Source organism: Phalangium opilio, unplaced genomic scaffold (assembly GCF_054372755.1).
Source record: "Phalangium opilio isolate 3A_F unplaced genomic scaffold, DU_Popi_V2 ptg000002l_1, whole genome shotgun sequence".
In the NCBI taxonomy this organism is placed as follows: domain Eukaryota; kingdom Metazoa; phylum Arthropoda; class Arachnida; order Opiliones; family Phalangiidae; genus Phalangium; species Phalangium opilio.
The window spans coordinates 537,345-564,499 of record NW_028324144.1 but is presented as its reverse complement, the minus strand read 5'-3'; the positions used below and the strand labels follow the sequence as shown (position 1 = coordinate 564,499).

The window sequence follows — 27,155 nt, the reverse complement described above, 5'->3', positions numbered from 1 at the left end:
CCGAATACGTGTTTACAGCACAGGCGCGGGGATGTAGCCATTTAACGTGTCCGAAATAGAGGCGTTAGATAAAAAGGGGTCAATGGCACTTAAGCGTAGATGGAGAGAATAAAAAAGAGCTTGCGTTGTTTAAACTAACGCGTATTCGCGCAGCTGGACTTTGAAATCATTCCAGGCGAATCCAATCAAGGCTCGGCGCTGCACCCTTCTTCAATAAAAAGCGCGCTGAACCCCCAAAATGAACCCCCGCTTGCTTACTTCTTACGGGGGTCGTCTTAAACAAGATAAATCATTAATAATTCAACTTGAGAAATTAATTGGATTCCAAAATCAACAGGGCGTCTAGAATAAATAAATAAACCGAGATTAAATTTGATAAAAAAACAAATTATTTTAACCTTAAATAAACTTAATCTAAAAATTAATCTTAATTATTTATTTCGTACCTACCTTATCACCGAAAGCCCAGTGTGGTTAAAACGATATTTGTAATTCATGCTAGTTCCCTATGCTATTTTGCATAATGACAATATGTTCCCCCCTCCGTTTTTCTCAGTCCGATGAAAAATCAAAATTCCTTCCTGAAGACAAAATACCAGAGAAATAGTTTCTTAGCGATGCTCGAGCGCCATCTATCGACAATATCCGGAACCATTCTATGAATACATAGGCTTTACCTAACTTTAATATTAGCGTCTTCTTTACTTTTCAAAAGTTTAACTTTAAAAGATAAGTTTGGTTGGTTGGTAACTTTACCCTTTAGTTCCTAGTACAACCGAGGGGGTAATCACTCTCGGATTTCATGAAATTATTTTATCGCTGTGACTCTCTAATAGATCTTTTACCTATTGCTCCGAGTGACTGGCCCCTCGTAAACCCCGATAATTCAAGCACTTTCCATAATTTTAGATGCGAACCAATAGAAGCGTAAAACACAGATACTGGAGAGAGACCAAATGGCTCCACTTTAAGATGGTAACCTACCAATTTTAGACGTGCTACTAAAATTAAGTATGAAAAAAACCAGTATTCTAATATACTCACTTCTCCAAGTCAGTTTTTTTTTCAACCAAGAGTTTTTTCGCTCTTCTCTCTCTCTCTCTCTCAGAGCAAAAGAGAGAAAGGGAGGGAGAGGGAGAGAGAGAGAAAGGGCTGGTAGGGGTTAAAAAAACTGTAGGAAAAGAAAAAGGGTATGATGACGATAGGGATCTTTCTAACTCTCGGATGGCTGGACTCTGCAGCCGATAGATCTGCATAGTCGCGTCCCCACCGCCTGCCGCCCGGGGGGCTATCCCCCCCTATTGGTGGCTCCTTCCACGTGCCTTCACATTAACGCCTTTCGGACCACCCCAAATGGAAGAGGAACTTCTTCTCATAGTAGCATACCGTGCCGTATGTCTAGTAGAAAAATAAGAAGAGATGAAAAAAAACCCGAATTTTTTTTTGTAGCAGAGTACTGTAAAAGGCTGGGGCCCTCGCCCCCTATACTATAGTATCTCCAGTTTAGGAAAAAACCTATCCCTTTTGTACTGGGGGCATAGACATCGGGAATATATCGTTAAATACACCGTGTTTGGCCCTAGATGGTGCTGGCGTTTTTGACGATATCTATGTCGGTTCGCACGCGCTCCATCTCGTGGCCAGCATACGCGAACCACTCACTGTAAGTTTCGGGGAAGGGGGGGGGGCTATTTTTTCATCCATTTTCTAGTCGTCAGAGCCAGGGTCGGTTTCTTTTAAAGGGACCAAGCTAGGGCCGGGTCCCTTTTTTTACTCTTTTGCATTTTTTCTCTCTCTCTCTTCGTTTCGGGGCTCCCTCTTGCCCCTACCCCGCCCCCCCAGACTCCTGATTTCCTTCTTCGGACCCGCGACCGAAGAACTAGCCAAGCATATTAAACGGGCATAGCTTCGCCCAACCCGCCCACCCACCCACCTACAAAAACGAAAAAGAAGAGAAGAAAAAAATGTAGCAAGGAAGCTGCTTTGATATGCACTCTGTACAGAAATTTTTTTCTCTCCACTCATTCTCATCTATGTATACACAACCCTGTATATTCAGGATCCCCGTTACGCTAGCTATACACTATTGAAATCCAGGCTAGGAGTAAAAACAAGGGGAGCTAGCAAACGCATCATTCGCCCCCAGAAATGTTAGATGTCAAACCCTTCTTTAAGTCAATGGTCAAGTAAACTTTATCTTAGCTCGCTGGCCAATTATTTGGCAAAAACCCTTTAGTGAAACCATAACTAAGTTTGTCACTAATTACTGAAAGCTTGTCGTGAAGTGACGTGGGTCATAGACTCTTGGTGAGGCGCTGTCAAAGGCTTAGTAATGCAGACTAAATAGGAAAATTAACCACCGAGTGCAGTCTGCAATTCTCGCTTGTCGTTCTCGAACTAGCTCGAGCTGTAAGTCTCTAGCATAACGAAGTATAGGAAGTGGTCATGCTTATGGAAGGAACATATCACTTATGAACTTATGGTGAAGCTAGACGCGAAGGTGCATTAATACGTAGAAGAAAGTAGGCCTAGCTCTTGTCCAGCTCCTGGTCAAGGGGAGCAAATGTTTTCAAGTATTTTTACTTTGAGTACTAATTTTACACGATATGTCTACGCATTAAAATATAGAAATAAGTAATTGAAAACATAAGCATTAAAGAATCTGCATTCCAACCCTGGGTAATGAACCCAATACATCGGGAAATCGTAGATTCTCGCCGGTTTTAAAATAGGAATTGTAAGAGAGCTTCTCGCGTTAGTTTTTGGCACTGCTGTACGGCAGGGAAGCCCTGTAGTAGATGGAAGGGGTACATTGCAGGCGAGCTTCTCTCTCTCTCTCTCCGAATACCACCCCTTCAATCTTGGAAAGGAAAAAAAAACTAAAAAAAAGTAGTACTAGGAAAGAGAAGTAGGAAAAAAAAAGAAAGAAAAAGATAGCTAGCCTCTCACCCTATCGAATTCAAAAATCCTTTTTTTAACCGAGGCCTAAAAAGAAGGGGTGGACTGGTGCTGCGGATTCAGATGAGAGAGAGCGATGTGGGTGGGTTGGGTTTTTTGGGATTTTTAGAGGCAGGACAGACCCCCAATTCTCTTTCTGCGTGTGTGTGTGTATGTATGAGGGGCTGGATATGTGTAATTGAAACTTTTCGTTAGGGTTTACGAAGAATTTCGGGTCATTTTGGGCTGAATGTTCGACCTCTTTTTTTAGGATGAGAGATTCCTATACTCGTCTGGACGAAAAAAGGGTTTTTTATTGATTGGGAAAGCCGAAGGGGAAATGAACGGGTGAGGAAATTCGGGACTGAGGACTGTACATACGTATATAGCGGGGGCGCACCAGGAGGACACGAGAGAGAGAGGGAGAGAGAAAAGAGGGAGTTTAGGGTTAGAAAAGAAATTGAAGCTTGGACGTTGGCACTGTTTCCCTAGCAATTCCTTTTTGCCCATCCATCCGCCCACCCATCGCCTTTCATTCCCCCGGATTCAACTCCTCTCCTCCTCACCCTTCTAGGGGGCTCTACCCCCAGCCCAGATTACAACCCATTTTTAAGGCCCATTCGGACTCGACTATTGCCCATTAAAATTCTTTATCCTTGGCCTCTTTTTTTCTTTCTTTCAAAATAATGATTCTTAAATGCTAAAAATTTCCATTTTAATTCGATGGGTTACCCCGTAAGTAAATACTTGATTGTTGTAGATTAATTGTTTACGCGTAGAGTGATTTACGAGTTAAAATATAGGGCATTGTGCCTTTGGTAAACACTTCGATATATTGAGCTCGCGGCTAAGTAACTTAAATTATAAGCAATTAATATTGATGGATTGATTTCAGGCTAGATTTCTGGGTCGTAATGAGAATTGATCAAAATAATTATATCCCATTCAAATTCTTAGAAATTTCACTAATTGTCAGTAAAATTCTTGGATAACTAAGATTCCATAGTTTCTGGTCTTAATGTACCAAATTTCGAATGACAATTAGGTCGATGAACTTTAAAAGTTAAGGTTTTAACCCTAAAGTCGATGTCATTACTGAGTTGATGAATTTGACCGAAATGTCAAGCTCACCACTGGACGTAACATCATTCAAGTTCAAGTTTGGATCATGGCGCGAGAAAAAACCCCACGTGCTTTTTCGTTTTCATTTCGAATTAGGCTTAAGTTTTTCAAGTTCTTTTCATAATTTTGAAACTTAAGTAAATGAAGGTGCAAAACGAAACGACCAAGGCACTAGTTCCTCGAAGACGTCCGCGATATATAGTGGTAGTCAGTCCAGTAGTCCGAATGGGCCTTTAGATTCTAATGGCTAGCGCGCCACTAAGAGAGAAAGAGTGAGGAAGTAGATGGTATAGCGGCTAGCTAGGGGAGAGTTGCCAGCAACGAAAGAAGAAAAAAACTATCTAATACCTTAGCGCGGGAGGTAAAACTGCCTATGGGCTTTGAGTGTGCGGGAGAGGGGGGTGGTGGTAGCAAGGGTGGGCGATGTCTCCTCTCTCACTCTCTTTGCAAGAGTTGACGGTGGGGCGAGGGATGGTGGGTCGGTCCTCCTCGATGGATTTAAGCCTTTGGATATTTAACTATCGATTTTTAACGCGTGCAGTAGTTCTCCCTTCTTGACCCCCAGACATTTCCTTCTCACCAACCCCCACCCCCTTCCCCTCTAAATTCTACATTTATTTTTTTTCAAATCAGGAGAGAGAGAAAGGTTTCCATACCGAACGTTCCTTCAGTTTTCTAACCCGTCACCACCACCAGGGACACGCGGCGCGCGCGGGCAAAGAGCTAAAGCGAATTCAACCCTTATAGAATGGGCGCACCAGTACCCTACTATCCTCGGGGTTTCAACGCACTAAGTACTGTACTCAAGGTGCCTTGACAAACACGGAGATGAGACGGTACCAACGAGAACTCCGTAGTACCAATGGTGTCTTAGTTGCGATAGGTTAGCGTCCGAGGTTTGTAAGTTTAGGTTTGATAAATTATTCTGTATGGACAAAATGTTGCACGCTGTCTTCAACAGCCACTGTTATTACACGAATGAACTGCTAACTTACAATTTGAAGGACATCTCTTCACCTATCCATGAAAAAGATTTCAAATTTGCGTATCCGAAACTACATCCCCGTGCACCATCATTGTGAAGGTACCTTTAGTTAATTCTGGCGAATTCGGCTTTGAATTGGGTCCGTGCACTAAACCCCTCCTCCCCCCTCTTAGATCTGGGGGGATTTTTTCGGCGTAAAAAGGTCTATCTCTTCGCGACACATTCGATATTCGGGGCATGCACCCTTGGAATATCTGGTTGGTCCGGGGTAGAAAGGGTGCTACTATCTTATATAACTACACTAGATTGATAGTGCATGCGGTGGTACGTTGCTCAAAATGCCCCAAAAAAGTTTTTCGATTTGGGTATATCCCCACGCCACGCATACAGCCAGGCGCGGTGGGCGACCAGACAGCTCTGGGGGTGAGAGGGGGTTTTCTTTTTTGTATAAAAGGCTAAAAAAAGGGTGAGCTAGGCGCGCGGGAACCTTTTGAACAATTCCAAAAGCTTATTAGAGTATCATCGCGCCCCGCTCGCGCAATGTCTGCTGGGGCGACGTAGCTATAGCCTGTCTAACACTAACTCTACTATATCGAAGAATGGATGGTTGAAAGAATAATGTTAGGGATATTCCGCGGAATCTATTTATTCTCGGAGACGTGACAATGGAGAAAACTTTGCGACGGATTCTATATATATACAAATCGTGGGCGGGGGGCTATCACGGGGGGGGGGGGGTTAAAACATACTGGGAACGATCAAAAGTAGGCACGTTTAGTATCCATTCCCTCGGTTATATGTGGTTCCATTTTCCCTTAATAGTCAATGACATTGATATTTTATGTATGGTCTTTTTTGTCGCAATTGGCAATTTTTTGACAAAACTTTCAAATACGGGGACCCTATTCTCAATTTCCATCCAAATTTATGGACACTTTTTTTATATTATCTCAAAAATTGAGACCGCGGCTGCCGAAGTATTTTTTCCTTTTTCCTAAACGTGATATTTTAAACAAAAGAGATTTAAACTCTAGTAATAAAAATCTCTTAATTATTACATTTTTATTTTTTTTTTGGATTTTCAAAAAAAAGGTAAAAACGACATTTGATGACGTTTTGAATGGCGGGCATAGTTTTTCCATCAACTAAATATGGCGCATGCGTATGAATATAGCTCTGGGTTTTTTAAATTTTAAATATTTGTGGAAGTTGTTTAGTTTTGAGATTAAAAATTGCTAGTCGACGTCAGTAAATGACCTTTGAAGAGAAAAACACGTGTCCAAAAGCTGTGATGCGACTTACCAATGAAAAACGACTTAACGTTTCAATGTAATGCGCGTATGGTGGGGGTTAAAATTGTCACAGTCATACTCGTCACAAAACTAAAAGAAATTAGAGATCCGAGCCACGCTGTAAATGCAAAGCAAACGTAAAATCAAAAATGCATCTCTGAAAAGTCGTTTGCTATAGTTAAAAAAAAAAAGGAAAACCAGTGAAATATTGTCGAAGCATGTGTGGACCGGCCACTCTTTCAGTCGACGCATCTTCTAGCGTCGATGGTAAAGGCTATAAAAATAATTTCCCTTGGGAAATTACCGAACAAGGTGTATATAGTCCTGTTTGTATTTTTTTTTCCAGCGCAGTGTTTAATTTTCAAAGCACCTCTTTCGAGTATTTTTTATTCCCTTCCGTATTAAATCTCTCGAAAAGTTTACAAGATAAAATTGGTGTACGAACTAAACACTCAGCAAGCGAGCTAGATCCTAAAGGAAAGGTGAACTGAATTATTCCACTCTTAATTTCACTCTCTATTGAAAAACTTAATTCCCCGTTGAAAGAACCTCCGCTTTTTTTTCCTTGGTATGTTGCTTGGATTCCCTTGGAGCTAAGGGATAACATTTTAATGATTAATTTGATGAAAGGATGGAAACTTTGAGATAACTCGTGAACCCGTAATTATTTTTAAGCGACTTTCTCCTTAAAGAAATTTAGCTCCCCGTTAAGAAGAACCAAAAAAAGTGAGCTTTCGGATTTTCCGAGGAAATCTTAACTTTAAGAGAATTAGTTCAAAACGGGGGAAAAGATTCGAAGAAGTAAAGTTTGAAGCGAAAAAAATAACTTGCAGGGAGATCTTGTTACCTATATATAGACTTGTAGTTGTAATCTTGAAAGATGAAAGGAAGACGCTATTAAATAGTATGGAATTGTTGAGTTATTTCAAGAGTGTTATTTTACAGACTGCGTTCGGGAAAAACGAGAAATGCTATGCAGGGGTTAAAAATTTAGGTTCTAAGTTTAGTTTAATTATCTAACGTTTGAATTATTCATTCAAGATGAGCTTTATATAGGATAAATGTAATGTTTTAAAAAGTTGCGACGCAAGTCGAAGGAAGATTTTTATATAGTTTTTTGAATTTAGGTAGCTTGAATTTTAAAGGTTGTAACTTGTAAAGATTCGCAGTTGAAGTTTTATTTTTTATTTGAAAGAACTAAACTAAGAAATAATTATTAGAGAGTATTATGAGCAATTAAGCCTAATGAAGTTATAATAAGTCTTTAATTGTCTCAGAAAGTACGTCATGTGATGTGATAAATTTTCTCGCGCAAACTCCAAACTTCTTCCGTCTCACAACAAGTTTTTGATCAATTTCTGAATTTCCGTATATTCTTTATTTTATTGGCCTAATTGCTCTTAATTTCGAATGAAATAAAATTTAGTTTCCGAGATTTGTTTTCCGTTGTTAGGCATATATCCGAGTCAAGGAAGTCCGCCCCTTTTATAATTATAAGTAAATGAATCAGTACATACACTCTCTCTCATTTGAAATAAAATTAAAACATATTCTCTGTATGAATATATTTTAAAAATGCAAAATGACTATATAGTGTATATACTGTATACGGAGTCCAAGAAACAAACAATAAATATTTGTAAGAATTCAAAGCGAGAGAGAGAGAAGAGTGTTTTCGAAATTACGTATTCTTTATTCTTCAGTGTGTATAAACATAACGACGCAAATATGAAGCTGCACACCTAGCTCCCCGTATACATAAGTTAGCGACAATTCGTATGTACATCTTTTATGCAAAATGCAGTACCGCACTCAGTGTATATTATACGGGCCTTGGCGCTGCAGTCAGTATCTTACAGGTACTATACAGAAAAATGTATATACTCCGCTCTCCACAGCGACTTGTTGCCCATATAGGATTACTTTTATGTTTACCGCTTATACTGTTGTGCATGGAGAAGCGTGTATAGATAGGGGGACATTACGCTAAAAGAATCAAACCCGTTCCTTCCTTCCTTACTCAGGGACCGAGATATCTCATGCAGGGACTTCAACTAGGAATATCGCAATCAAAAAACCAAAGAAAGTATATTATTATATGTGATTCAACTTTCCAAGTATGAATTGGTAATTTTACACATAACCATGCAGACGGTGTCGGAATTTGCCATAAACACGATGTTGCGTTGTAATAAGAATACCTAATAGTATGTTATTACTAACTCCGATTGAACTTATACGCGGTTGTCTTCTATTTTAATCCGAAACCTTTCAAAGAAATAGGAGCCGGTACCATACCATTCGCGCGCTAGCATCATGCCCCTAGGCTTAATTTCCCTTCTTACCTTTACCCGGAATGCCTCGCGCGCTTCACCGAGTAGGTCGTCGTCTTCTAAGTTCTTATTGGGCGGTATTTTGATATCACTGTACCAGCAGCTTTGTCACTTTCTACACTCTCAGGTATAGATAGGGACATAGGGTCGAGGGATCTAAGCCTAACGGCTAGAAATATTAGGAAGCAAGAATTTTATATGTGATTTATTCAAGTCGCTCTATAAGATTTCATGTCAAGAAGGGGGATAAGGGGGATGGGGTAGAAGGGTCACGTACGTTTTATTTAGGTGTATATATATGTATATATATATGTATATATATATACAAAATTCCTTTTCATAGCGTCGGGTCTTCGAGAGAGACAAAATCTTATTACTTTGACATATCCTTGGATTCCTTCCAGATCCAGAAGGGGAGGGTTATATTTTATTTACACTATAACGAAACGCCTCTCTCGTGTACGAATATCATTCGATATATTTTGCAGAATTTCATCTTAATTATTTTTTAAACTGTATCAGACAGTGCATGGATGAAATCCTTTTAAGGCATCTTTGCCAAAAAAAAAAAAAAAAAAAAACGTGAATGTACAAAATTCAATTTCTGTTCACTTATCATCTTTAATTTTTCTAATCTTTGTCCATGCAAAGATATAGTTTTTATTAATTTAGTTACTAATTAAGGGCTCGTGATTAAAATTAATCGTTAGGAAACTTAATTAACTATATTTGAATGTTCGAAACATTTACCAAATTTATAAACCTTTCTAAATAGTTTACAAAAAAGTGTTACGTGTTTATCAAATCTAATAAGAATTTGTCAAAAATTAGATAGGATAATTTTACTTTACGCGTTTAAATGGGCATTATTTTTGAAAGGGCTTGTCGGGGGGGGGGAAGGGGTGCATGATGGGAAGGGGGAGGGGTATTAACACGACCTTAAGTCTTAACGTAATGTTCTTCTTACAAAAGCCGACAAGATAAAAAAAAATCTCCATAAATGTTATTTTTATTTCACCCCGCTCTAGTCTTGGTCGAGAGTATTTTGCTTTTTAAAAGGCGATCGCTTCTTGATTTTTAGCGAGCACGAAATTAACATTTTTTACTTTAAGGATCTCTAGCGCCTCGTTTCTTAAGAGTGTTTTAATCGACTTTGTTTTTAAGCCTGTTGCGCCTGCGCTGCCCTTTCAATCTTCCTCTAAAAATAAAACAGGTTTTTAGTTTTGCCGCTCTTTAGAGCTGGAAAACTATTGTTCCGCCCTCTGTTGGCTGGACGGCTGGCTGGATTTGGTGTAACCGCATAATAAGATTCTTCATAAATAAACTTTTTAAATTTCAAATTTCCCGCGAATTTTCGACTCGAAATTCATCCGTAGTTCACCTTACACCTCATAGGTGGCGTAACGTATTTAATTTCAATTGAAATTATTTTTCCCGTCGGTGCCGGGGTTTGAACCTGCCATGTCCTAATCCATACGAGACGTCAGTGAAGACGGCCGAGCGAGCGCGTTACCACGAAGCCACGCTTGCTTAGTACAAAACCCGAGTTAAGTTAGACTGTAGAGTAGAGAGAGGTAGAAGTTTGTGGATCCCCACCCACCCTCCCCTTCCCGACGCGCGGCAACCAGCTGCGGCTGGATTTTGTAAGTGGGAGAGGAGAGAGAGTAGAGAGAATGACTGCCTAGCGCCCGCCAATAATTTTTAGCAATGCGATTTAAATCAATGAAACATACTCATTTAAAGTTAAATAATTATAATTAGCTAATATGATTATTATATTTAAAAAAAATTATATTATTTAAGTAATAAATTTAACGATAGTTGTTGAGAGATTCAATAGAGGGCAACATGAGATGTCATAAATAGACTGCGAAGTTTGCGAACTCCGTCTAGTCTGCCTATTGCAAGGTGGATGATCGATGATTAGTTTAATCAGGTGTTTAAATGTAACTTGATTCCGGCGATACCATTAATGACAAACGCAATCAACATACTCATGGTTTAATTAAAGTTAATTAAATTGAATTGCTCAAAGATAATTATAAAATTAAATCAACAACTCAACTATCTGCTCAACGATAATTTGGCTAGTTTTTGTCAGATTTGCTGTTTATTTAAACGTAATTAAACAATGGTTAAATACTGCAGCGTGTATGGGTGTATAAATAATGAGAGGTGTCCGCTTTCACCAATTTCCGCGCGACGTTAAATTGTCGAAACAATGGGATATAGCTTTAAAAATGGGTAAACCACACACCAAGTCCATGGTTGTCTGCTCCCTTCATTCCGAAATATGAACATTCAGGTATGTTTTAAGCGTATAATATTAATTTAAAACCAATTATAATTAGAGTTATTATTGTAGATAAGTTAAGTTACCCTCCCAGACTTGGACCTTTGGCTGTTCCTTCCAAAAAACTCCCGTTAAGGAAACATGATCAACAACAATAGTTCAAGGCTAATGGGAGATTGGAAAGACTGAAAAAAAAAGGAATCAGCTCTCACAATCTCCAACTTTGCATGCAAGTGAAACAGCTGAAATAAATGGACCAGCAGACGCAGAAATTCTAGCTGAAAGATTGGGGATTGATGCTGTTCAACAAACTACCGAGGAAACTACGACCGACAAATGCACCACTCCAAACCCCAATGATAAATCAGGGTTGCCACGGGTCAGGGAATTTGAAAATGGGCCAAAAAGGTCAGGGAAAAGTCAGGGAATTTGAAAAATTTCAGCAAAGTCAGGGAAAAGTCAGGGAATTTTATTTTAGTAGGTAAAATTTCTGGGGATAAGTCTTTATTGAAAGAGTAATGAAAGTTTCTTCTCATCCTCTCTTAACACAGAGTGAACTCTAGAGCAATCCTAAAAAATGTCTAGAATTGTTTTTGTAAAGTTAATGCTCTCTAAAGAAATCTCTCAGACTGTTATTTATATCCTAGATAAAATTTTTCTTAATCATTTAGGTGAAAATGGTTCTTAATCTTTTTGGTGTGAAAAATACATTGGAAAACTTAAATGTAGAGACTTTATTTAATTATAAGCACCACTTAAAACGTGCTGTAAACATTTACACTTTCGGCCGAAAAGGTCAGGGAAAATCTCAGAAAAAGGTCAGGGAAAACCTGGAAAAGTCAGGGAATTTGGTTTTGAATATTCCGTGGCAACCCTGTAAATGCATTATGGTCAACACCTTGGAAAATCATACATGTTATGTTAATGCTTCTAATGGAATATTGAATGCCCCCTCTATAATTTCATTAACAGGATTAAAGAGTACTGGTCTATTTGATGCAATCATTAAAAATATTAACAGTAAATTCATACCCCTTTTTCATGGACAAATAAGGTAGAGAGGGCCAAGAATGGGGGAAACTACGAGTCTCGAGATAGGGTATTTTTGACACTCATGAAACTAAAACTTGGCATTTCATTCACCGCTCTATCAGCTTTGTTTGGAATAAGTAAAGTTCAGACCTCAAATCATTTTAAATTAACTCTTACGCAGTTCCCAAGCTTGCTAAAACCCGTGAAAAAAAATGCAAATGAATAATGCACCCAAGACTCGTGAAATTTTGTAAAACAATTTTATTTAATAAATTTGTAAGATTCTATCACATTTTAAGGAACTTAAAAATATCACTTCAGCCTTATTTGCTCCATTATTTTTCCATTTCAAATAATTTGGAATGTAGTAATTAAAATAAGCAAAAAAACCTTTTGAAATAAGTAATTTGTAATCTTGGTTAATTGATTGTTAATAAATTTTTGGTCTTTAGGCACATATAACAAAACAATCATCTTCCAGTTTGAATAAATTACATAATGACAACTTTGAAGTCCTAAAAGGGCCAAACTAAGTTGCACTTGCCCATAATACATTTGTTTGGGTTTCAAAGAAAATGTTCTGTCCTTCTTGATTACGTAAGGAGTTTTCTTGAGGACTGTTTCTAAGTTTCCTTTTTCACCAATGACTGGACACTTCATTTCGACCAAATTATCGTTGACTAGACCGTCAGGGGAACACCCCAAGAATCGATAAGAAGGGTTGACTTCAAACCAATCTTCGTTACTTTTAAATTAGACTCTTTTTTAAAGCAACAAGAGTTTTTTTCGTTTATAATTCCATACTGTGTGAATTCATTTCCCTTAAAGTTTGACTGAAGAGCTTTTCGAATTTTTTCAGTAGGATCTTTTGGAAAATATGTGTAATACTCGTAGCAATTTTCACAAGAGAGAGAGAGCAACAGGTACTAAACAAAACAAAACAGTATGACCAATTTTATACTCGTGTTATGACCAAGGCTTAAGAGTTTACATAACTAATCTGGTTAATATTAGGGTGATTAGGTTTTCAACACTTACCATTTTTGAAAATATTCTCTTCTGAAAATTGTGGTTCATTCATTGCAAAAAATTTCGAGTACTAATTTTCATTAGGCACTTAATTATAAGTTTAAACGTCACATACACTGCCGTTGATGCTACAGGTCTCAGGCCTGCCATTTTTGTTTCACCTAGATCAAGCTTCGCGTTTTCTCCGGACGATGGCACTAGTGAAACTTTTCGTTCTAGGCGCGGAATCTGAGAAAAATTTCCTCACTAAGTTTTTACTTTCGCGAGTTTTAGAGGTTCGGAAAAGTATTGGTCCGACCCTGCCTGGCAGGCTGGGCGTACCTTCTACCACATTTTTATTTATAAATTATTTCCTTACTAAGTTTTTAGTTTCGCGCGTTTTAGAGGTTCGGAAAAGTATTGGTCCGACCCTGGCTGGCAGGCTGGGCGTCCCGTCAACCCCATTTTTAGTTCTAAAATTGTTTTATACTAAATTAAAATATATAAAATTGTTTTTAAATTAACTTTTTTGGCACAAATATTATGAGATTTTTGTAAGTTTTTTCGGTTCCAGCTTCTCTGATTAATTAACGCTTAGTACATCATAAACAAAAAGGATCTTTATCTCCACCATCCGTTTCCGTGTCCCGTCTAGCGTTGTTCTTTAGGGCTTATGCAAATTACTTCATTTCTATTGCTTCAAGTTTCAAGAGAACATGACTCGGGGCTAATTCTAAGCGCTTGTTGCATATTGCATATTGCATAAGCGTGCAATCAATGAATAATTTTAGTACCCAAACGCATCAATTATCCCACAAATATTAGGTTTGCAACAAAAATATCAAGAAAATTGTTCCATTTCATAGGACAGAAGTTGGTTATTTACTTGTTTCATAATCTATAACCCAAAATCAAGCTAGATTATTTTTGTTCATAATTGGAATGATATTTGATAATTAAAAGAAAAAATAACCGTAAAGTATATAGGCCGGGGTCACCTTACAATAAATTTAGCTAGCCAAGGCAAAACGTTAATATGGCCGGGGCCATCTTGTTCTTAATCGTATTTCTAATTGTTTTTGAAATTCGATTCTGCTATAGTTAATACCTGTATAATCCCGGTCGATTTCTCTAAAAGGTTAGCTTAGCTTGTTTTAGGGATTTTTAACAAACTCGGCGAAATTTGTTTTAGTTAGTTAGTTACTTAGTTTGGATTATTTCTTTTCTAGTTTCGGAAGATTTCAATGTTGATTGCGATTGTTACGATAAGCCCCGCGGTTGAGTTGTCCAATTTGAAAGTTTACTCGTTTATAACAAATATCCCTCTTAATATTGGCAACCGACTTAAAAAGGTCAGGGAAAATCACGGGAAATAATCAGGGAAATCCACCCCATTGCGGATAATTTGAGAAATTAAACCCCATGCAGAAATTTTCTAAGACCACGTGGAGTACTTTCAAGTTTTTATGATCAAATGATGCTAATTTACGTTGGAAATAATATTTATTCTAAAACTTGGTGTCCAACGCACCTCAAACAAAAACATAAAACCCCTAAAACCTTGACTGTTAAAACAAATCCGTGCCGTTAAAAAGACGGACGCGTGGTCCATCAAGGCGGAGGAAAACTGTAATTTAAACTCTGCAGCTCTGTCTGTTTTTCTCGGGAAATTTTTGACGTTCTCCTCGGCTCTTTTTTAAAAGGAATTGAACGATTACATCCCATTCTTCCATGGAAAAAAGTAGGAAAATTTGTTCCCAAAAGAAGTGGGTGGTACCTGTTCCCTTTTAATAGAAAGAGTTCCCAGGAAGGGACCGCGCTACCAACCCACCCAATGCACCCTTTCACCCAAAAATGCCGATAGTAAAGTTGGGGGTTTTCAAAACCACCTGCGCGACAAAACACACTTCTTTGTACGTAAGAGTTAGGGCTATACTGAGATTGAGGTAGCGCGAGAGAGACCCAAATTTGGCTGCTCTCTCCGCTATAGTTTCCTATAATACAAAGGAACCACCCTCCTGTCCCTGTCCCTGTCCTTCTGCCTCCGTCACTGTGACGGAAGATATGAGAGAAAGAAAATGCGAGGATGATGATGATGAAGAAAAAAAAAGAGTAAAAGAGTGCGTGGTGGCGGCGGTTGGGTACTTCATCGGAGTCGTGTCTCTCACTCCCATTCTTTAATTAGCGAACAAAGGGCAAAGCCAGCCCAGCCAACAGCTAAAATAATATACGCCATGCCAGCCACTTCGCCCCAGCTAGATTAGTAGTTAAAGAACTAGAGTTCTCTCAGTCTATATCGTGTTTGTTTGACACCTTTTCTCTCTCACCGTGTTTTCAAAGAGAAGCTCGTCTGACTGCATAACCTATCACCTTTTCTTCCTGCAAAATTTCCAAGATTTAATTCGAAGCTTAGTGATTTAAATAGTCTCGAATTTGATGAATTCCATGCTCAAGATTTGACAATCGTGGCGCGAGATATAGAGCCTATCACGTGAATTTTGTTAACAAGAAAGCGGGGCGCTACGCGATTGGTCGGAGGTGCTAATTTCAACTTATTTACGAAATCTCAAGCTATAATTTTAATTTAAAATCATTCTAAAAAATTCTGGTCTAAGAATCGATAAAAAATCACTTGTTTCTCATTTTACCTTCCCTTTAAAGGCGACTTTTTCTCTCACACTCATACACATACACTCACAGAGACAGGCGCATACACTAGGGCAAAAGTGTGACTGGTCTTCTTTCTTGGTAACGGTGCATGCATGGAGTTAGGGGGTACGGCGTTTCTGTGTCGTGGACAGAGGATGTAGCGGGGGGCACCTCCCCTCTGATTTCCCCTTTATGTTTCCCATCTGAACAGTTTTATTTCTTTGGAGCTAAAACTTCTTGGCGGCCATACCGGGGGAGAGGGTGGTTCGCTTTGAAATTGGCGTGTTAGCGACGTGTCGATGAGAACAAAATGAACCTGGAAGGCTTTAAAAAAATCCACAACGGAGTAGCGCTAGAGAAGAAGAGGGGGGAGTCGGGGGTATTTCCCCCATTAGCACCCAGGTTAACAATAGCCAGCCATCTCATTTTAGACAATGAGCTCCGGTCGGCTTTTTACCTATCTAGCTCCCTTTTCCCTTTTGCGGTGGCATAAGTGACATGTCCTATTATATTTTTAATTTTATTCCCGGTTACTTATTTAAATTCTTGAAAAGGTATTCGAAACGAATTTAGAAGCGTTGTTTTTGTCAAATTTTAATTATATTATATACTTGTTTTCCCAAAACGTTAATATTTTTCAATGACGCCTGGTGGGTAGCTTTTCCCTGAGCACTGATGTGCAGCGGGTAAAACATTTCTACAGGGGCTATGGGAAAATACACGTAACTCTCGCCTCTGGAAGGTGGCTTCTTCCCACTGTATTTGTATTTTATAACTAACTGAATTTTGATTAAAAATTGGGTTTAATATTCCAGATATTATATTAGATCAAGTAAAATATCCCAAAGCGTTGTGAGTTTAGTTCAGGAGCAATATACCCTGAGGATTATTGTATTTAATTAACATCTTTGCGTAGTGTTAAAATGAGATCTCCTCTGGAATTTTATTAAATTTAAACGCAGTTACTTTAAATGCCGAGACTAGCTTTGTCTAAATTTCCCCGGAAAAACCGAATCTTCTTTACAGTTTACAAATTTCTTTAAGCCTCGTCAACAAAATTAAACCACAAATAAATAAAATAAACTGTGTAGTGACGAAAAGTGCAATCTTAACTTTTTTTTCAAGCACCACACGACGACTAGGGGTTAAATTTTCGCTGTTCCAAAGAAATAAAAAAAAACTAATTTATTTCACACACTCTCATATTCTTCTTGGGCATTTTTTTTTTCTTCTTTTGCAATCCTATTCTCTTTTTGGCGCGCTTATTCGTCCCCCTCCAGTCAGTTCTCTCTTTCTCTCTCCTCGGTGCGCAGTTTTTGGTGATCTCAAAAAGTCGCCGTGAACTAAACCCGCTGAGAGAGAAAGAAAGAGCTAGGGAGAGAGAGAGAGAAAGCCGCTACGCCTTAAGAGATAACCGGGCAAAGGAGATTGATTGGAGTATTTTCGCCTCCTAAAGCTTACACACACTCTCTGAAACAAACTTTTGGCGCTCCCTCGACGTCGACAGCCCGCCGTACTTGCACGATACAACTATAAAAGAAAACTCTAGAAAAAGACACCATTCTACTAAGGAAGGAGGACCAGAGGAGGAAGACCAGGGTTTACCGAGAAGGAAAGAAAAAAAAAGGAAAAAATCTTGGTCGACGAGATGACAACATTCAAATAATTCTCCGAAGAAAAAAATTGACTTCCCATAAGAGAATAAACCCGAACTAGAATTCACTCTGTAATAAATAGAAACCGCCGCCGCCTGCTTTTTTGCTACGTGCATGCGTGGCAAAGCCCTAATTTATAAAAGCGAGAGAATTATGTCCTATTGTATTCGCTAATCACGTGCTTTAATTTTAGCAACTGTTGAAAGCGCGCCAACCATCAAAATTAGGCTTAACTTTTAAAACTCGAAAGTTAGGCTTAACTTTTAAAACTCGAAAATTAGGCTTAACTTTTAAAACTCGAAAATTAGGCTTAACTTTTAAAACTCAAAAATTAGGCTTAACTTTTAAAACTCAAAAATTAGGCTTAACATTTAAAACTCAAAAATTAGGCTTAACTTTTGAGACTCAAAAATTAGGCTTAACTTTTAAAACTCAATAATTAGGCTTAACTTTTAAAACTCAAAATTAGGCTTAACTTTTAAAACTCAAAAATTAGGCTTAACTTTGAATATTTCTTCAAATTATATCACTGTTAGGGCCACAACAGGCTTTCTACTTGAACATACCCCTTCCCCAACAAAGGAAAAAACCTGTGTTTAAAAGTTATTTTCCGTTTGGGAATACTCGTAGATGAAGCTAATGAAGCATTAATAGTTTCGAAGAAAGAATTACTTAAAGAAAAGAAGATTATTTTCTTTCCCTGGTAACTTTCACTAATGACGAAATTTTTAATCGCGTTTTACTCTTTTTCTTAAGTGGGAATTCATTTCTTCCATAAATATTAGGTACATCAAACGGGAGTCGTAATATCAGGTATTACAAAAGGGGTTAAACAAGAATCCTCAAATATTCCTGAGCGAATTAGGCCAACTTCTTGCGGATAAGAAAAGAGAGAAGTAAGAAAAAAATGTCGAGGAAACTTTAAACTCTGATATCTTTTTTTTTTATGCTGCTGTTTTAGGTTTGGAAGGAGAATGGAGCTATAGGCATCATTCTATTCAGTAACTGTTCCATTATAAAGAGTTTGTCTAGAAAATGGGAGGATGGGACCCCTAGTGGCTAGAATCCGACGTTGCCTTGGCCGCTGCTACTGCTGGATTCAACGTCGACCCATCTATAAGAAACGTAATGTTTCGTGACCAGCGGGAAACCTAGAGAGAATCGTATCCACTCGCTGCTGGCTGGCTTCGGCCTCTCTCCTCGAAGATACTCTTACGCGCAAGTCCCAGGCTTTTAGTCGGTCCCAGTTTTGCCAGTGGCTCTCTCTCTCTGTGTGTACTTGGTGGATGGTAGGTAGAGGGGCCGGGTAGGCTTTCCCGTTTCCAGAGACGTATATGGGAGCAATGTCGCTGGCGTGAGATGACCAGAAGGCTGGCTGTCCTCCCCTTTTGTACGTTTCACCCCGCGCGCTAGCGAGATTACTTTATCGGGGGCGCCTTTATCCCCCGCGGCTAGACGGAGAAGGCGGGGACATCGTTTCATAGAGGGAAGGACCATTCCGGCTTCGCTGGTCCGAGCACTCACTCCTAACCCCGCCCGCCCGCCTGAATTTGACCCCCACGCGTGACATTGGTAACCAGAAGAGGACACGCATACAATCGCCATTTTTTTTTGTTGCATCTCGATAGTCTGTCTTCTTTACCTGAAATACGAAAGAAAACCAAAATGGCTGCATTATAGTATATTTCTTTGTAGGTTTTATAAAAAGGGATCTGTACTGTGTGTCTAGTAATTATTTAGATCTTAATGTATCAATCTCAGCACCGAAATGTTTAGTTTTATTTTCTTTCTAAACAATATATGAATGTATTATATAGTAATTAACTTAATTATGTTATGTTATAAATGATTATTTTAGCCACTCGCGAGTTGAGGCCGCAAAAAGGAACCTTCCTTAATGAAAAACACGGCAAAAATCACGCCATACCGATACGGCTAAACCGATGTATCGGTATCGATTAAACTGGTATTGGCCCATCTCTAGTAATCTATACGGTTAAGTTTGGTTAACCTTTAAGTTATTTAGTGTCTATCTAATGTTAATTGATTTTGGAAAAGCGTATTTAGAAAAGGGGAATTTTCTCAGAAACATTTCCGGGTTTTTTTTTTCGGAAGAAATGAGATCTATACATCCAACTTTGTCACGTGATATTTCGTGTGCAGTTTTATTTGATTAAGTATAACTACAACCCCACGGCGCTTTTCAATTAATTTAATGAAAAATGCTACAAGTTGTTTCTTGGCGATCATTATTTATTAATAAATACCATGGCGCGTTTAATATTTAAAAACCCCTCCAATTTCGTATTTTTCGAAGCGGAACTCCCGCCCGAGTTTATTTGCTGAAAAATATTTAAGATTCTGATTTTTGAGTTATTTACAAACTAAATTTAAACGGAAAGTAGGCCTACATAGATTTTTTAAAAAAAGTTGTAATTAGTGTACATCGCGATTTAACTAATTTAATCTATTTTAGCAATTTTAATTTATAATAACAAAAACGGATTTATGTAAGTACATAAATCCGTTTTTCATAATTAGAATATCTGTTATCGAGGATGATTAAGCGCGGAGTGGAAATACGGCGTTTGGGAATTAGATTTTAATACGCGTTTTAAAAACAAATAATAATAATGCTCCTTGTAAATTATGAAAATGACTCTCTAAATCGGAGCGCCATACCTCCCCGTGGGGAGAGCCGGTAACTATTTCTGTATATTTCTGTAATACACAGAAATAGGCAAAATGGCGCACGTTTATTAACAATAGAAAAATCTACAAAAAAAAATAAAAAAAAAACACCCAAAAGAAGTTCTTTAAAAAAAAAAAGCCGAAAGAAGTTCAAGACTCGACTGGGATTTTCTTTGACAAAATTGAATTCGCTTTAGAAGTTCTCTTCAGGTAACTCCATTTTGTCTCGGGTTCACGTATATAAAATCAAATAATATTCTGCGACTTGACTATAAAAAATGTCAATCCGAGGCAAAGTGTTTTTCAATTTCAGTTTGCACCGCGCGTCAAGGCGACCTCCATGGCTTTCCTTATGGGGAAAAAAGGATTTCGCATTCCGCTGCAGAGGACAAGGATTCGAAAGAAGTTGGAAAAGAGAGACAACCGGAGAGAACAGTCGTTTTTGAATATGACTGAAAGATCCTTTGAAAAACACAATGCGCAATGTCTTCTTGACTTCAGTTTTATTCCCTATATTCCTAAATACGTCTGCGATGAAGACTCGAGAAGCGAGAATGAAATATGAAACAAGATGAACGAAGGAACTCGGACCATAATACAACCGGCGCTTAGTAAGTATTGTATAAAAGGTGTATTTGTTTAAATGGGCCTTAATAATTTAAGGGTCATGACCCTAATTTTACTTCACTAACTTAATGCATGACTGATCAAATATTTATTTTTAGGTTGTTTCGTTACCCCCTCTGGATTAAAATGATAACTGAACTGAACCGATACTCTCCGTAACGAAAAATAAGAAAATTATGCCACTAATTTGGTCTGACAGTAACCTTTGAACCTTCACCTTCATTCTAAAGCTCATTTGCGAGAAAGTGAAAGACATATTTCCACGGGAATTTTTCATACCAAAATCTATGACTCATCTTTAGGGAACAAGAGGGATTCCCCAAGAAACCCACGGGTCCCGCACTGGACACAGAATAAAACCCCTTTTTTCCATGAAGAGGCGTTAAGAATTAAGATTAAGACCCGGGGTTGAGGTAAAGCGTGCAGTTTAAACTAAGATAACCTAACATTTTAAAATTATTCATCTAATAGATTGTTGTCAAAACGCGGATGTACTCGCGATGCTTTGTAGGCCTAATTTTAGGTCAAATAAAGAAGAGGTTTTTTCCACGGAGTTCTCTTTAGTTGTATCACTGTTTTCCTTGTGAAATTTTAGTGGGCCTAATGAACTTAATTGGAAGGAATTGTGGACTTTCGTGGAAGCGTTTTCGAAAATGGGAACCCTGCATGCTAGAGGTGAGTTTACAATATTTTCTTTGCGAAGCTGGTCTTCGAGTGTTGTAGAATGGAGATATTTTGAGGGGCTATTCCTCGGAACCCCCTTGAACCGGGTAGTGGTGCTGGTCCCTTTTTTTAGCCTTCGCCAAAGAAGGGGGTGTTTTTGGCGGGCGCACACTCGCCCTTCGTCGGAGGCCAAAAAAAGGGGCTAGCCATGTTGTATAGCCGAGAACATAAGTTCATAAGATATGTTGGCCGTAAGTTTATCACTGGTTAGTGTAGGGTTTGTTACGAAGTATAGGAGGTAGGTCATAGATTCGAGGTAAAGCGAGGGAGGCCCTGGTGGATGAGGCGCTGCTGTCAAATTTGGGCTTAGTAATGCGGAATAAATAGGAGCTAGATGGAAGACCTGCAAAATTAACCACCGAGTGTAGGACTTCAATTCTCGCTACCGTTGTTGTGCTAGAACTAGCTTGAGCTGTATGTATCTCAGAAGCATTACGAAGTATAGGTAGTGTCATACTTATGGAAAATATCTTATAAACTTATGCGATCAAGAATTTATTGTAATTTTAGTGTGTTTTATTCGAGATTTAGTGTATTTTAGTGTGTTCTGTTGTAGTTTTAGTGCATTTCAATGTGTTTTATTGCAGTTTTATTGTATTTTAGTGCGTTTTATTATAGTTTTAGTGTATTTTAGTGTGTTAAATTGTAGTTTGAGTGGTTTTTATGTAGTTTTAGTGTATTTTATTGTAGTTTTAGTGTTTTATTGTATTTTATTGTAGTTTTAGTATTTTATTGTAGTTTTAGTCTATTTTATTCTAGTTTTAGTGTGTTTTATTCTAGTTTTAGTCTATTTTATTCTAGTTTTAGTGTGTTTTATTTTAGTTTCAGTGCATTTTATTGTAGTGTTAGTGTTTTATTGTGGTTTTAGTGTATTTTATTGTAGTTTTAGTGTATTTTATTCTAGTTTTAGTGTGTTTTATTCTAGTTTTAGTGTATTTTATTCTAGTTTTAGTGTATTTTATTCTAGTTTTAGCGTATTTTATTCTAGTTTTAGCGTATTTTATTCTAGTTTTAGTGTGTTTTATTCTAGTTTTAGCGTATTTTATTCTAGTTTTAGCGTATTTTATTCTAGTTTTAGCGTATTTTATTCTAGTTTTAGCGTATTTTATTCTAGTTTTAGCGTATTTTATTCCAGTTTTAGTGTATTTTATTCCAGTTTTAGTGTGTTTTATTCTAGTTTTAGTGTATTTTATTCTAGTTTTAGTGTATTTTATTCTAGTTTTAGCGTATTTTATTCTAGTTTTAGCGTATTTTATTCTAGTTTTAGTGTGTTTTATTCTAGTTTTAGCGTATTTTATTCTAGTTTTAGCGTATTTTATTCTAGTTTTAGCGTATTTTATTCTAGTTTTAGCGTATTTTATTCTAGTTTTAGCGTATTTTATTCCAGTTTTAGTGTATTTTATTCCAGTTTTAGTGTGTTTTATTCCAGTTTTAGTGTATTTTATTCTAGTTTTAGTGTGTTTTATTCTAGTTTTAGTGTATTTTATTCTAGTTTTAGTGTATTTTATTCTAGTTTTTTTTTTTTTTTTTTTTTTTTTTTTTTTTTTTTTTTTTTTTATTTTTTTTTTTATTATAAAGCTACTTTTACAAGGTTACTTTCATTTTCACTTTCCTACCCTCCAATTTACAAATTCCCGATTCTATAAAAAGTTTAAAAGCTATTTTGTCATTTCTTTCATAAAATTCATATTCGGTTAAAATACATAGTAATAGTTTCTTGTTAAAATAGTTAACTAACATAATTTCAGGGTCTACTTCTTTTATATTCATTCTAGTTTGATATGTAAAATAAATTGAAAGTTTTGCTATATTTAAAATAATGATTATGATTTTAAAATATGCTATTTCTTCACCACAATACAGCCAGTACATTTTGTTTATTAATTTAAAATTAGGATTGAATATTTGTATAAAGGTTGTAATTTTTGTTAAAAAGCTCTGGGTTATCCCACAGTTAAAAAATATATGCTTGATATTTCCTTGCTCTTTTTCACAGAATGGACATTGGGGACTAAGATTATACAATCTAGATGCTAAAACTGGTAACGTTATATTGCCTATGGTTATTCTCCAAAGAATACTGTTTTCCTTTGGGAAAAAACACGGATGCCATATGGGATTTAACTTAAGTTTAATATTGTTTGGACTCTCAAAAATCGCGAGAAATCTGTTTTTTAATTGTTCTGAATGTGGGTTGGTAAGTTCTTTAAATTGGGTTTTTGTTATTTTTTCAAGGCTGACATACTTATCATCCAAGTAAAGTTCCATCTCACAAATTGTCTTTTCTTGGGGTGGGTTAGTTTTGCTCGGCAGACAAAAAAGCTCTATCTTTTCTTTACATAATTTTGAAATCTTAAGGAACTGATTGGTAAGGGAGCGCTCTGTTTGGGGTCTTAGTCCTACATCAATAAAGGGATTTCTAAAACAATTGTTTTGGTGGTCGTAGATGTCCCTGATAAGTTGAAAGCCTGGTGTTTTCCATTTTGGATGATAAAAGTCCAATTTAATCAAAGGGTTATTTAAAATAGGTAAGTTTAAAAAACTCTGTATGTTTGTGGGTTTTGTTAAACGTATTGGGATCGTTTTCCAAAACATGAATAGATCCTTGTAATATTTTGGACAAAAATCATAGTTGAATTCTATGTCTGGGAAGCTAAGAACGTTTAAACCAAATTTATATATGTTCGTTTGTTTTAAATAATGATCTAGGAAGGCTCCTTCTATGGGGTGGTAAAGTCCCTCAATGTGACGTTGTAACTTATTAAAGGCGAAATTTTCCCATCTTTTTGTTAGGGTTATTAACCCGAAACCTCCCTGGCCTATCTTCTGTTGGATATCGTCCATATTTAACCAGTGTCTGTCGTTAGTCCAGATTAGTTTGGCGCATTCGTGTAATATTCTCTTGGATAGTTCTTTCGGTGTGAACAGTACTGGTAAGGTGTAGAATAGTTTGCTGAGGAGGATGTTACATAACTGCGCTCTGTTTTTGTATGACAGGCCAAAGACTGAGGTAGAAATGTTTTCCATTGAGGTTGTTATTTCGTCTGCTACCATATTTACGTGCTTGTTTAGAATATTTTCTTTCGTGCAGAAGGTGACGCCTAAGGACTTTATTTGATCATTGTTCCATTGTACGTTTATCGGGAGATCCGTTCTATTTTTCCACCCTCCGAGCCATAATCCGTTGCTTTTTGCTAGGTTAAACTTGGCGTTACTCATTCTCGAGTAATTGGCACATTCTTCTGAAAGAATCGTAAAGCCTTGGTCTGTGGTGATAAAAGTGTTGAGGTCATCAGCGAAGGATAGAGTAGTTAATGGTCTCGGGATGAAAGGTAGATTTATAGAGTCTTCTCGTAGTTTACTTCGGAGATGGCATAACAGAGGTTCTATTGACAAATTGAATAGGAAGCTTGACATTGGGTCGCCTTGGCGGATGCCTTTGGAGACTTTAAATTTTGCCGAGAGAATATTATTCACTTTCACGCATGCTTCGGCTGATGAGTATACGGCTTGAATGTAATTTGCTATTTTGTCTCCAAGACCAACGTGTTTCAGGATTTCATATAGGTACTTGTGTTTTACCCGGTCAAAGGCTTTCGCTTGGTCGAGCGCTACTATCGCTAAATTTTCGCTAGAGTTGAAGCTGTAGTGGTGGATTACATCTCTCATTATATTTAGATTGGATGTAATACTCCTTTTCGGTATACTCGACGTTTGGTCATAGTCGATAATTTTATTAATCTTGGTACCGATTCTATTTGCCAGACATTTTGAAAGAATTTTGAAATCTGAATTTAGTAACGAAATCGGCCTCCAGTTGTTTAGAAGTTTTGGGTCCCCTTTTTTGTATATAAGTTTTATAACAGCGATGGTAAAGGAGCTAGGGATTTGTTGTTGGCCTAGTAACTGTGTAAAAATTAGCCAGAGGGTATTTCCAATAATAGGCCAGAAGTGCGTGTAGAATTCGTTGGTTATGCCATCTCTGCCGGGGGATTTATTTCTGGCTAGATTCTTTACAACTTCGTCGACTTCCTGTTTCGAAAGGGCGCTATTGCAGACCTTGGTATCCTCTTCGCTTAGACGGGGTAATATTGATATGTAATCCTGACAATTCTCCGTCTCTTCGTCTTGGAAGCAGGACTCAAAATGTCTGACGATTTCAGTATATAGTTCTTTCTGCGTTGATGTTTCCTCCCCTTTTTCATTTTTGACGCTTGTGACTTTTTCAATTTGATTTTCTTCAATTCTTATTAGTTTCTTGGAAGGATATTTAGCTGCGACTGCAGTCTTTATTTTGGTACGGGTGATTATGCCTTCGATTTTGTTTGCTTCTAGTTCCTCTAGTCGTTTAAGGAGTGAGATCTTTTCTTGTTCGGACTTCACTCTCCCGCTTAGCAATTTTTCAGAAATGCATCTCGATTCTTCCTTTCGTTTTAAACTACTATTTTGCGAATATTCTTTTGTCATTTTTTTTAATAAAAATTTGGTTTTTTCCCACCAAGATAACATGTTTTCTTCAAATTGGGGTAGTAATTCTAACCGATTGGTCCAAAAGTGTTTAAACACATTTTCGAATTTAGAGTCAATTAGTAAAGAGTTATTAAAGCACCATGTGTCACTTAAGTTGTTTCTATTTAACTGCTTGATTTCTAGTTCTAGGATTATTGGTGAATGGTCTGAAATTGTCATGCCTTGGACTATCTTTATGTTTTTCACCATTGGCCATAGGGTGGGTGAAACGTAGACACGATCTAATCGAGCTTTTTGATTTTGATCAGAGAAACTTTGCCATGTCATTTCTTGACTTTTGGGGAAAAGTTTACGGTATACATCAATTAAGTCATAGGTTCCTACAAGACACTTCATTTTGTTGACTAGTTTACTACGTCTTTCAGCTGTATTGTACCTATCAAGTGTAGAATCTAATGTACAGTTAAAATCACCAAGTACTATTATATTTGTTATATCCTTGTTCTCAACATGGGTAATAATCTTATCAATCAGTTCTAGAGCTTTAAAATTGGATTGTGGCATATAAACATTATAAATGGAGACAACTAAATTAACATTGGTAAAATTTAAGAAAGTATACTGTAGATAACCTTGTACAATTATTTCACTTTCGATTTTAATCGAGTTTGCATTAAAGAAACGATTGTTATGTGTTGCTGAAACACCTGCTTGATGGTTTGTTAAACCGTTAAAACTATGCGAGTATTTGTTTAAAAAATAGTTTGGAAAAATGTTTTTGGTTAAAAATGTTTCTTGCCAGAAGGCTAAGGGGGAGTTTGTGTTATCCATTAGATTACATTCGTTAAGATATTTAATGTTATTATTTAGTCCTTTGGTATTATGTGTTATAATTTTAAAACTCATTAGGATTTCTTTAAGTTATCTACAAGTTTTGCTAGTCTGATTCTCTCGGTAGTGTCTCTTTCTTTAGCTAGGCGTTCAAAATTTATTTGGTTTGCTAGACTTATATAATTAGTAGTGTATTTTGCAGCACAAAGTTTTGGTTGTTTTTTCCAACGGACTTCTTCCAAAAAGGTTGTAAGCATTTCTTGAGACAGTGTTGGTGGGGGGGTTTCAAGAACCTGTATTTTAGGTTTTTTAACAGTTTGTTTTTCAAGGTTAATAGTATCCTGTGGCGGAGTTGCAGGTGGAAAGAGGCGTTTGTTTCTGGGTGTCGGTGAGGTTCTTTGGCTGCTGTCCAGAAAAGGGGTGTCGGCCCAGTTTATGGGGTTTCCAATTAGGTTGTTTTTTGGGGTTGTTGAATTGGAGTCATCAGATTGACTACAATTATTATGT

At 37.3% G+C, this 27,155-nt stretch overlaps 5 long non-coding RNA genes across 5 annotated transcripts; 3 read left to right on the top strand and 2 right to left on the bottom strand.

Moving 5' to 3' along the window:
- Positions 1-455: 455 nt before the first annotated feature.
- On the bottom strand, positions 456-992 carry LOC149718110 (uncharacterized). Its single transcript, XR_016367909.1, has 3 exons — positions 846-992; positions 678-766; positions 456-581 (listed from the first exon to the last, which is right to left on the bottom strand). It is a non-coding gene; the product is annotated as an uncharacterized LOC149718110 (long non-coding RNA).
- Positions 993-9,888: 8,896 nt separating this feature from the next.
- On the top strand, positions 9,889-12,286 carry LOC149718109 (uncharacterized). Its single transcript, XR_016382562.1, has 2 exons — positions 9,889-10,974; positions 11,035-12,286. It is a non-coding gene; the product is annotated as an uncharacterized LOC149718109 (long non-coding RNA).
- Positions 12,238-14,052, bottom strand: LOC149718108 (uncharacterized). The gene is made up of 2 exons (XR_016382569.1): positions 13,033-14,052; positions 12,238-12,920 (listed from the first exon to the last, which is right to left on the bottom strand). It is a non-coding gene; the product is annotated as an uncharacterized LOC149718108 (long non-coding RNA).
- A 3,060-nt stretch (positions 14,053-17,112) lies between these two features.
- LOC149718107 (uncharacterized) lies at positions 17,113-21,171 on the top strand. Its single transcript, XR_016382512.1, has 4 exons — positions 17,113-18,009; positions 18,092-18,202; positions 18,268-20,608; positions 20,723-21,171. It is a non-coding gene; the product is annotated as an uncharacterized LOC149718107 (long non-coding RNA).
- Positions 21,172-24,399: 3,228 nt separating this feature from the next.
- LOC149718106 (uncharacterized) lies at positions 24,400-24,981 on the top strand. Its single transcript, XR_016382493.1, has 3 exons — positions 24,400-24,478; positions 24,546-24,679; positions 24,753-24,981. It is a non-coding gene; the product is annotated as an uncharacterized LOC149718106 (long non-coding RNA).
- The last annotated feature ends 2,174 nt before the right edge of the window (positions 24,982-27,155 follow it).